Source organism: Lactuca virosa, chromosome 3 (genome assembly GCF_052849685.1).
Source record: "Lactuca virosa cultivar CGN04683 chromosome 3, Lactuca_virosa_CGN04683_v6, whole genome shotgun sequence".
Lineage (NCBI taxonomy): Eukaryota > Viridiplantae > Streptophyta > Magnoliopsida > Asterales > Asteraceae > Lactuca > Lactuca virosa.
Window position 1 is genome coordinate 344,862,070 of NC_136428.1, and position 11,480 is coordinate 344,873,549.

An 11,480-nucleotide genomic window follows, 5' to 3' on the forward strand; every position below is an offset into this window, starting at 1 on the left:
AGGTTTCACTTCATTCGTAAGTGTGTTGAAAAGGAACAAGTGGAGGTGAAGTACATTCCAGGTGAAGAACAAAAGGCAGACATTCTCACAAAACCATTGGCTCGAACCAAGTTCAAGACAATGCGGGACTTGATCGGGATTGAAGACATCTCTAGAAGGACTTAGAGATTCGGGGGTGATTGTTGGAATCTTAATTCCTTAATCCCTCCACTCCTGTCTTCCACTCCTAAAAGCTAACACAATTTCTGGAACAAAGTAGGGGACATCATCAAAGAGTGGTTGGGTCTCTTTACTTGTTTAATATTATAAGCTTACTCCAGCTTATATATATATATATATATATATATATATATATATATATATATATATATATATATATATATATATATATATATATATATATATATATATATAGCATATATCGAGTTATGAATATGCAGAGCAACACAAAACACATTATAAACCAATTGGTTTTTGAGTGATATTTCCAATTATAAATCAAAGAGATATTTTGATATATTTATCTGTGTTTTTTTACAATCTCTATACTAGATGAAAGGGTGGGAGGCATGGTCAACCAATAATAATGCGGTTGTCGGTACAACATTTCCATGCCTTCAAGAGCTTTGGTTATATGGTTGTCCTAATTTGGTTGGAGTCTCAATTGAAGCATTACCATCGCTGAGAGGTCTAAGTATATATGATTGTGGTCATGAGGTGTTGACAAGTCTGGTTCGCCTAGCTTCATCGATCACTAACTTGGATATAAGTCGTATTTCAGGACTTAATGATCAGGTGTGGGGAGGTATTATAGAGCATCTTGGGGCAGTTGAGGAAGTAAGGATCACAGGGTGTAATGAAATAAGATACCTGTGGGAATCAGAAGCAGAGGCAAGTAAGGTTCTTGTGAATTTAAGGACGTTGTTTGTAAATAATTGTTCAAATTTGGTGAGTTTAGGAGAGAAAGAGGAGGATAATTGTGGGAGCAACCTACCATCTCTTACAACCTTGGCCGTATGGAATTGTAAAAGCTTGGAGCATTGCAGCTGTCCAAATAGCCTTAAGTCACTTACCATCCAATTTTGTAATAAATTAATGGAAAAGGAGTTGGTAGGAGGACAAGAGAAGACTAAGGCACTGATCAGTTCGAACATATTGATGCTTGAATCTGTAGTTATAATTGATTGGCCAGATCTGAAATCGGTAACTGATTTGAGTTCCTTCAATCACCTCAGCCATCTCTTTATAGACAATTGTCCAAATATGGAGTCATTTCCTGACCACGAGTTGCCAAAACTCAGTGTGTTAACACATCTAAGGATAGTAGATTGTCAAAGCTTGGATGCTTCCTTTTCTGGTGGGCTTTGGCCTCCAAAATTGTGTCGCCTTGAAATAGGGGGGTTGAAGAAGCCCATTTCAAAGTGGGGCCCACAGATTTTTCCAACTTCACTTGTGAGCATAAATAAGAGGTGGAAAGTCGGAAGATGTGAGTAATTTCAGTCATTTGACCCATCTTCTTCCTTCATCTCTTACTACTTTTGATATATATAGATTTGAGAAACTGGAATCAATTTCAATGGAACTCCAACACCTCACCTCGCTCCAGCATCTCTCCATTTCTAATTGCCCAAAGACCATAAATCTACCAGAAATGTTGTTGCCTTCACTTTTGAGTTTGATGATATTTAAATGCCCAAATCTTGAAGAAAGGTGTAGTAAAAGAGGCTCCTACTGGCCCCTCATCTCACATATCCCCCTCATTCATATATCCTGAGGAGTTACAAACTTAATCTGAAGGTATGCTCCTCCCTCTGCAGTTGAAAAATTATAAATATAATAACTGATTTTGCTTTCTTTCAATCAACAAAATTGAAATACTATATCAACATAAACATATATACACCGCACTTCCAAACATGATGATACAAGAAAATGTAAGCCCGTCCCTCTGCCTTTGACTTCTTTTGGTTTATCTACACATAAATTTAATAATACAGTTTGCATTTTCTATAAAGCAGCCCATAGAGATTTTCTTAGCATAAAGTATGTTTATCACATAAAATAAATTTGTATGTCAATATCAGGAAGCTTTTTTGTTGAAAAATATCATTTAGTTGTGAACATGGAAAGGCTATGATGGATTGCAAAATATTAGAACAAAATGGTGGGGCTGATTTCATCTTGTATGCTTATTAATGTTATCAATTATTATTCACAAGTCTTACCTAGCCCCTTTATCGGAATATCATTTAGTTTTTCTGAGATTAAATCACTTCATCTTTGTCGGTTGGAAAATGAAATGATGTGCATCGTATATGCAGTGTAGACCTAGCATAGTTCAAGTAAATGAATATTCAAGAATTTACATGTTACATCATCCCATTTGCATAAATTTTAGTGTTAAAGAAGCTTTAATTATCGTGAATCAATGTGTTCTAAAGATTTCACGGATAAATATGTGAGACCTGTTTCAGATTATCATGTTAATTTCCTTGTTCTTATTTTTGTATAAACTTTCAAGTGCAGGTAAGTGCGAGCAGAAACCGATACATTCCTGATTTCTGCATATGCATCTCTACAAGTTGTATATGAAACATTAGAATCTCATCTATATATGTATCAATAATGGGAAAATAAATAAATACAAGGGGTTTATTACTTGTATTTTATTTAACAAAATAGAAAGGAGAAATCATTTTTAATTATTACCATTTATTTGCAAGAGTTTTTTGAACAAACAGAGTGCGTTGTATTTTCATTTTAACGGTGAAGACAGATTACTTTTGAGGTGCTCTCTCTTGCTTTTCTTTTTGTTTAATTAGATCATCGAGCTTCCCTCTTTATATTTATTTCAGTTACAGCTTTTAGCTACTTGTTTTTTCATTTCACAAGTTAATCTAAAGAGGGAACTAACCAGGAATATACCCATGTGATTTGACGCATGATGCATCGATTGACAGCGTATGATGAGAGATTTGCAATTTTCGTAGCATGCTTGTTAATTGCCTATAATAAGGTTGGGTTGTTCATTTAACCAACTTAAGTATGGTACTTTAAAATTTTAGTTCTTATTTGGTCATTGTATGTTGAGTGGTGAAGCCACTTGTTTAGTGGCAGACAAAAGTAAAGGCAGAAAACATGCAAGAAATCATGGCACCATGTTTCACGGATCATGATTAGCAGCTACTTTTGACAACTTGCAATTTCAATCTCTATATATATTAATCATATGTATTTGTAAACGGTGTACCAAGATCAATAGAATATATTCCTAGTTACCAAGAGTGGACGTAGGTCAGAAATTCGACCGAACCACTATAAATCATTGTGTTCTTGTTTTTCTATAATTTGTGAGCTGAGAGAGAGAGTTTCGTGTTAGTGTCTCGATCCTAACAAGTGGTATCAGAGCGTTGGTTTAGCTCCAGAAGGTGATTTTCAGTTTTTTGGTCGAAATTTGTTTTCGTCAAAAACGATTTTGGTGTATACCGTTGGAAAGGTCTCGTTCCGAAGATTTCGAAAATATTTTTTTCTGAATTTTTCGACCACCGGAAGACGTCCAAATCGCCGGTCAAAGGTTAGCCGGAATAGTGACCGGGAAAACCAGTTCGCCGGAGAAGACGACACTGTAGCGCCGGAGCCTTGCCGGAGAAGACGACACTGTATGCCGGAGCCTTGCCGGAGAAGACGACACTGTACGCCGGAGACCTGCCGGAGAAGACGACACTGTAGCGACACTTTAGCGACACTGTAGCGTCACTGTAGCAGAATTTGAAAAACTCAGATTTGGTCCCTGAAGTTTCAGAAAATTGCAAAGACAGGTCCTGAAGTTCCAGAAAATTGCAAGACAGGTCCCTGAAGTTTCAGAAAATTGCAAGACAGGTCCCTGTTCTTTCAGAAAATTGCAAAAATGGCAGAAGATGGTAAAATCAAAATTGACAAGTTTGATGGAACCGATTATGGATTTTGGAAGATGCAAATTGAAGATATGTTGTATCAGAAAAGTTTGCATTTGCCTATGCTGGGCGAACAACCGGATGACATGTATGATGAAGAATGGAAGTTGTTGGATCGACAAGCCTTGGGTGTAGTTAGGCTTTCATTGGCAAAGAGTGTTGCGTATAACATTGTTAATGAAACAACTACTTATGGAGTATTTAAGGCTTTGTCCAACATGTATGAGAAGCCGTCCGCTTCCAACAAAGTGTTCCTCATCAAACAATTGGTTAACACCAAAATGAAGGAAGGCATGTCAGTTACCGCTCACATAAACGAGTTTAACTCGATTATCTCTCGTTTAGCCTCAGTTGCAATAAAGTTTGAAGATGAAGTACAAGCGCTCCTCCTTTTATCATCTTTGCCCGATAGTTGGTCAGGCACCGTCACAGCTGTTAGTAGTGCATCCGGCACTATTAAACTCACTTTCGAGAGTATTCGTGACTTGATTGTAAATGAAGATATCAGACGGAGAAGCAATGGTGAGGCTTCTAGTTCTAGTTCTAGTTCTTTATTGCATACAGAAAGTAGAGGAAGAAGAAACGAAAGAGGACGTAGTCGAGGCAGATCAAAGTCTAGAAAAAGGGGGCAGTCCAAGAACCGAAAAGATATTGAATGTTGGAATTGCAAAGAAAAAGGTCACTTTAGAAACCAATGTCCAAAACCACAAGCTGAAAAGAAAGAAGTACACAATGTATCCTCTGAAGAATCGGGAGATTTTCTCATATGTTGTGTTGAGAATTCAATGGAATCCTGGATTATGGATTCGGGTGCTTCTTTCCATGCTGTCTCATGCCCAGATATGGTCAAGAACCTACAAACAGGTGACTTTGGCAAAGTTAGTTTGGCCGATGATCAAGTGCTTGATATTACGGGTATAGGAGACGTAGATTTGAAGACCTCCATGGGAACCACCTGGACATTGAAAGATGTCAGGGTTATCCCAAACTTAAGGAGAAAGTTGATTTCAGTTGGTAAGTTGGATGATGAAGGACTTGATGTTCACTTTGGGGGTGGACAATGGAAAGTGATCAAAGGCAACTTGGTGATTGCCAAAGGAAAGAAGAAAGGCACTCTATACATGGTAGAGATACCTGGTGATGGTGTTCATGCAGTAACCACCAATCCGAGTCCATCTAATTTATGGCACCAACGACTCGGACACATGAGCGATAAGGGATTGAAGATGTTGGCTCAGAAAGGAAAGTTTCCAGACTTGAAGAAAGTCGAAACTGAATTTTGTGAATCTTGTGTTCTCGGGAAACAAAAGCGGGTTACTTTTGTAAAAACGGGGAAGACACCGAAAGCTCAGAAGTTGGAGCTTGTTCACTCGGATGTATTTGGACCAACACCAGTTTCATCTCTAGGAGGCAAAAACTACTATGTAACCTTTATCGATGATTCAACACGCAAGGTATGGGTCTATTTTCTTAAAAATAAATCTGATGTATTTGATACTTTTAAGATATGGAAATCTGCTGTTGAAAATGAAACTGATTTGAAGGTAAAATGCCTGAAGTCGGATAATGGTGGTGAATACATAAGCAAGGAGTTTGTTGACTATTGTGCCAAGCAAGGGATAAAGATGATCAAGACGGTCCCAGGAACCCCTCAGCAGAATGGTGTAGCTGAAAGAATGAATAGAACTCTGAATGAAAGGGCTAGAAGCATGAGGTTGAATTCTGGTTTACCTAAGACATTTTGGGCTGATGCAGTTAATACTGCAGCCTACTTGATCAACCGTTCACCGTGTGTTCCCTTGGATTTTAAATTACCAGAAGAAATGTGGCAAGGGAAGGAAGTAAGTCTTAAACACCTGAAAGTCTTTGGTTGTACTGCTTACAGTTTGTTAAAAGATGGTGACAGGGATAAACTTGATTCAAAGACCAAGAAGTGTACATTCATTGGTTATGGGTCGGATGAAATGGGTTACAGGCTTTGGGATAGTGAGAGCAGAAAGATAATCCGAAGCAAGAATGTCACCTTTAACGAAGCCGAGTTATACAAAGACAGAAACAACAAAAGTCCAGAAGATCAGAAGGAGTATGTTGAGTTTGAAGGTGTTGAAAAGAAGAAAGAAGCTCCAGTCGAAATCCCTGAATCTGGGGATGATTCAACTGACAGTGGGAGCTCAGGGGATAATTCCAGTAATGATTCTGAAGATGAAGAAACCAGTCCTCCAACTCCAGAGTCCCCAGTCACACCTCAAGTTCAACTAAGAAGATCTTCCAGAGTCACAAGACCACCAAACAAATACTCACCATCTGTCAACTACATTCTTTTGACAGAAAACGGTGAACCCCAGTGTTACTCTGAAGCTATAGGGTTGAAAGATTCATTGCAGTGGGAGCTAGCAATGAAAGATGAAATGAAGTCGCTTGAGAAGAACAACACATGGCACTTAACAAAGCTTCCAGTTGGGAAGAAGGCTCTTCAGAATAAATGGGTTTTCAGGTTCAAGGATGAACATGATGGTACCAAACGGTACAAAGCAAGATTAGTAGTCAAGGGCTTTCAACAGAAAGAAGGAATTGATTTCAATGAAATATTCTCTCCAGTAGTGAAGATGACCACTATCAGACTTGTTCTCAGTATTGTAGCAGCAAAAAGTTTGCATCTAGAGCAACTAGATGTCAAGACAGCTTTTCTACACGGTGACCTAGATGAAGACATTTACATGACACAACCAGAGGGTTTTCAGGATAAAGGCAAAGGAAACTTGGTGTGTAAATTGAAGAAGAGTTTGTATGGTCTGAAACAAGCACCCAGACAATGGTATTTGAAGTTCGATAACTTCATGAGAAAAGTTGGTTACAAGAGATGTGACAATGATCATTGTTGTTACATCAAGAAGTTTAAGGGTTCTTATATCATTCTACTACTCTATGTAGATGATATGTTGATTGCCGGTTCAGACATGTCAGAGATCAAGAAGTTGAAGAAACAGATGTCTGAAGAGTTCGAAATGAAAGACTTGGGAGCTGCAAAGCAAATACTCGGGATGAGTATATTCAGAAACAAAGATGGTTCTTTAACACTATCTCAAGAAAAGTACCTTGAGAAAGTATTAGAGAAATTCAGCCTTAAAGATGCCAAGATCAGAAGCACACCTTTGGGAAGTCACTTTAAGCTTTCTAAAGCTCAGTCACCCAGATCAGATGAAGACAAGAAAGAAATGGCTAAAGTTCCTTATGCATCCGCATTTGGTAGCCTAATGTATGCAATGGTATGCACGAGACCAGATATAGCTCATGCAGTGGGAGTTGTTAGTAGATTCATGTCCAATCCGGGAAGAGAACATTAGGAAGCAGTTAAATGGTTGTTGAGATACTTGAAAGGGACTTCAAAGACGGCATTAAATTTTAAGGGAAAAGACGTAGTTCTGAATGGTTATGCAGATGCAGATCTTGGTGGTTGTAAAGATTCATACAAAAGCACCACGGGGTATGTCTTTACAGTGGGCGGCACTGCAGTAAGTTGGATGTCCAAACTACAGAAAAGTGTTGCCCTTTCAACCACAGAAGCAGAGTATATGGTAGTTGCTGAAGCAAGCAAAGAGCTTATATGGTTGAAGAATTTTCTCAACGAACTTGGCAAAGAACAAGATGATTGTGCATTATTTTGTGACAATCAAAGTGCAATTCATCTTGCAAAGAATCCCGTCTTCCATTCGAAGACAAAGCACATACAGCTGAGATATCACTTCATCAGAGAAAGAATTAATGATGGCACTTTGAAGTTGAGTAAGATCAAAGGAACTGAAAATCCAGCTGATATGTTGACTAAGGTTGTCACCTTAGAAAAGTTGAAGCTCTGCATAGCTTCAACTGGCCTTCAGGATAATTGAAGAGAAGGCCGGGTAATTAGGATGGAGTCAAGGTCAAAATCGTTTTACAGAAATACAGATGCACAGTTGAAGCACAGGTGAAAATTGTTCCGTGGCTTCAAGTGGGAGATTGTTGAGTGGTGAAGCCACTTGTTTAGTGGCAGACAAAAGTAAAGGCAGAAAACATGCAAGAAATCATGGCACCATGTTTCACGGATCATGATTAGCAGCTACTTTTGACAACTTGCAATTTCAATCTCTATATATAGTAATCATATGTATTTGTAAACGGTGTACCAAGATCAATAGAATATATTCCTAGTTACCAAGAGTGGACGTAGGTCAGAAATTCGACCGAACCACTATAAATCATTGTGTTCTTGTTTTTCTATAATTTGTGAGCTGAGAGAGAGAGTTTCGTGTTAGTGTCTCGATCCTAACATTGTACTTACAAAAGTTACTATAATAACAACTCAATGAAAGTGCCTTACTATTAGAATTTGGATGACACTGCTATAATTGAACATATTTTTCGAAGTACAAGTTGTAATATGACTGAAAATAGGATGAGATAATAACAAATCAGTGAAACTATGTTGCTATTTTTTTGCATATAACCAATTAACCATGATCATTAATAGATATAACTTAGTTATAATAACAAAAAGAACATATTAGGGTCGACAAGCACATGTCACCCGGGAGCTTTTAGGCCATACTGTGTCACCAAGAAACTCTAATTTGTAAATTAATTGAAACGATTTTCCAAATTTAACCATGATTTCGCAACAACCGACCCTCGGTATACTTATGCTAAATAATATGAGACCAGAGTGTGATATCGCAATGATGGAAACACCATTTTGTGCCAACACATGAAAAGTTAACTTTTTAATGACTTCAATCTCTAAATGATATGTGTTAAACCCTCTGCTTTACAAGTTTCCACCATCACTAGGGTCCTCTGGACCTCTAAAACTGTTATGCTCATAAAAATTGCCAATATAGGATTAAAGGAATGTTATTTGACTGATAGCGGTATTCAAAAGTAGATAATGAAATCGAGACGAAAAAAGAGAATCAACTTGGAATAATGGAGAAAACTCCATCGATGTGAACACCAAATCAATCGCTGTTTAACAATCATGATAGAATATAACTTGTAGAATATATTAGAGACAACAAAAGAGATAGTATCATACAAAGATAGTGGCTCAATGGTGATCATGGTCACTAGAAAGCAATGAGGTTTGTTTTTGTATATGTTGAGATAAACACAAGTAGCTTCGATGCTATTATATTTACAGTTTGGGAAGCAGTATTCAGACCCACATTCCAAATTTTAAGAATCAGTTTGGTCAATTAGATATGATACAAACAGGCACTTGCTTCATATTATGCTGAACAAAGAACCTCTTTGAACGCTTAACAACTAAAACAAGGTATGAAAGTTAAATATCAATATAAGATTAGAAATGAAACAAATGATATGCTACAGGTTTTGAGAATCCATCTCAACATCATTTCTAACATCATCCATTTCAAACAATAAGCTTTCATCAAGTGGAAAGTCATGACTTTTGAAGGTCATTAGTCATTGCTTCAGATTGATTGGCATGACTAATCTTATCATCCAACATGATCATTTTACGTGAAAAAAATTAATAATTGGATTGATATTCCAGAAATTGCTTAGATGTGGCAAATAGGGACATGTATATCCTGTCAGGAAATACACATTAATTGCTTGCCAAAAGACTAAGTTTAACCATGGATTGCATTTGCATGTTATTATTGTTTGATTCATAACTTCAGTCAAGCATTTTATCAAACAGATAACCAGGGCCGATTCTAGCCAATTTATGACCCGGGGCGAAATAGAAGATGAGGCCCTTGAAATTACATAATTTTATAATCAAATAATTTCATGTACTAATTCACTAAAATGTACAATTATTTGAGGTTGCTACCGCTTAAAAAAGAAACTTCATCGATGAACGCATGTCTGAAGACTTTAAGTTTCGGTAAATGTATCTTTCTCGATGCATAACATAGCTATGTCATGTCCATAAATTTTCGTTCTCCAGGCAAAAAAAGTGAACAAAGCCGCTATATTTGTACCACATTACTACATTAGAGATATACCTAATGGAGGAGGCAAGCCATAAGACACATCGACAATTTGAGATTGCCATACGGTAAAAAAAAAAAAAAAGTCTCTAACAACATTTTTAAACGAAAAAGAAAGTTGATTCTGTTTTACATCTAACTGTTGAACTTTATATTAAAATTATTACCAAAGTAATACCAAATTAAATATGAATACAAAAATTTGATTTCTACAATGAAATTAGCAAATAGGATAGAAATTAAAAAATAAATAAATAAATAAAAGGAATGGAAAGGAAATCGTTTGCGTCGTTTTGAGAGGCACAAAAAGTATCCCTAGATAGCCTTTAATAATTAATAAGTAAAATATATAAAAAAAATCAAAACATATTTCTTGATAACTGAAAAGTTGTTTGCGTGGGAGGCACACAACATTTAATAGATTATTAAGTAAAATATACTATTAAAAATTTAAAAGATGCATTAAGCAAAGATCGAACCGGGCATCTACAACATTAATTACTACCAATCTACCATCTCAACTACAAGCGTAATATGCTTTTTTAGCTGCATATTTTATTTTATATCATAAAAACCGTATATATATATATATATATATATATATATATATATATATATATATATATATATATATATATATATATATATATATTATCCGTAAATTTTAGGGGACCCGAGATTTAGCTAGGCCCGGGGCGGTCATCCAGGTTGCCCATGCCCCAGGGCCGGCTCTGCAGATAACGTGCATGTAAAACTATCAACCAGAGGCTTGTTCAAATCGAATTATAAGCAAATAAATTGAAATTGATTGTTGAAACATGGAAGGTATCAAGGTAATATGGAAAAAGGTTTTGGTGATATAGAAAAGAAAACATTAGTTGCCATGATGTCATGAGGACATAACTGGAACACCACCAACCATGTATTGTACATCAAACCTCCAAAATATGTCGCCTTTTACTGTTACGGGGCTGAATCCAATTTAACACATTTTTTCTGGATAATAGTGAAAGTATTTTTTTTTATTTATTTAAAATGTGTTGTCATCTTTATATTATAATCTGAGATAGGAATAACAGTTATGCATAACTGCTAGAAACGAACAAGTGGAGATAGGCATAAGTGCTAAAAACGAGGAGAAAATCCACGTAATAAATCAGCATCAATCCATGAGTCTATAGGAATTTCAGGGATTTAGAGACGCAAAAGCTAAATTTTACGAACTCAAAATTGCAAGGCCCAAATGTTACAGAGTACAGACTCAAAATTGCAAGGCCCAGATTTTGATTCAATGTCGCAGAGTCCACATATCATGGACTTCAAATCGACAGGCCCAATTGGACTTAATATCGATTGGAAAAGATCCTACCAGCCACGGCAGCCCAGCACAAAAGATGGTCAATTAAGAGTTTTCAGGTAAACAATTCTCCATCAAAATCAAATAATTCTCCAGAAATAGAAGAAAAAGAGACGAAATATGTGTTCCAAGATGACACAGCTAATCAAGGCCATTATCGTTTCTATGTGATTA

General features: G+C 36.6%; 1 pseudogene across 1 annotated transcript in view; it reads left to right on the plus strand.

Moving 5' to 3' along the window:
* Window positions 1-11,480, plus strand: part of LOC145167523 (putative disease resistance RPP13-like protein 1) — a 260,684-nt pseudogene that overhangs the window by 8,785 nt on the left and 240,419 nt on the right. The window contains exons 4-5 of the transcript XR_013741209.1: window positions 553-1,357; window positions 1,650-1,710. The product of XR_013741209.1 is annotated as a putative disease resistance RPP13-like protein 1 (transcript). The remainder of the gene's footprint in view (window positions 1-552; window positions 1,358-1,649; window positions 1,711-11,480) is intronic.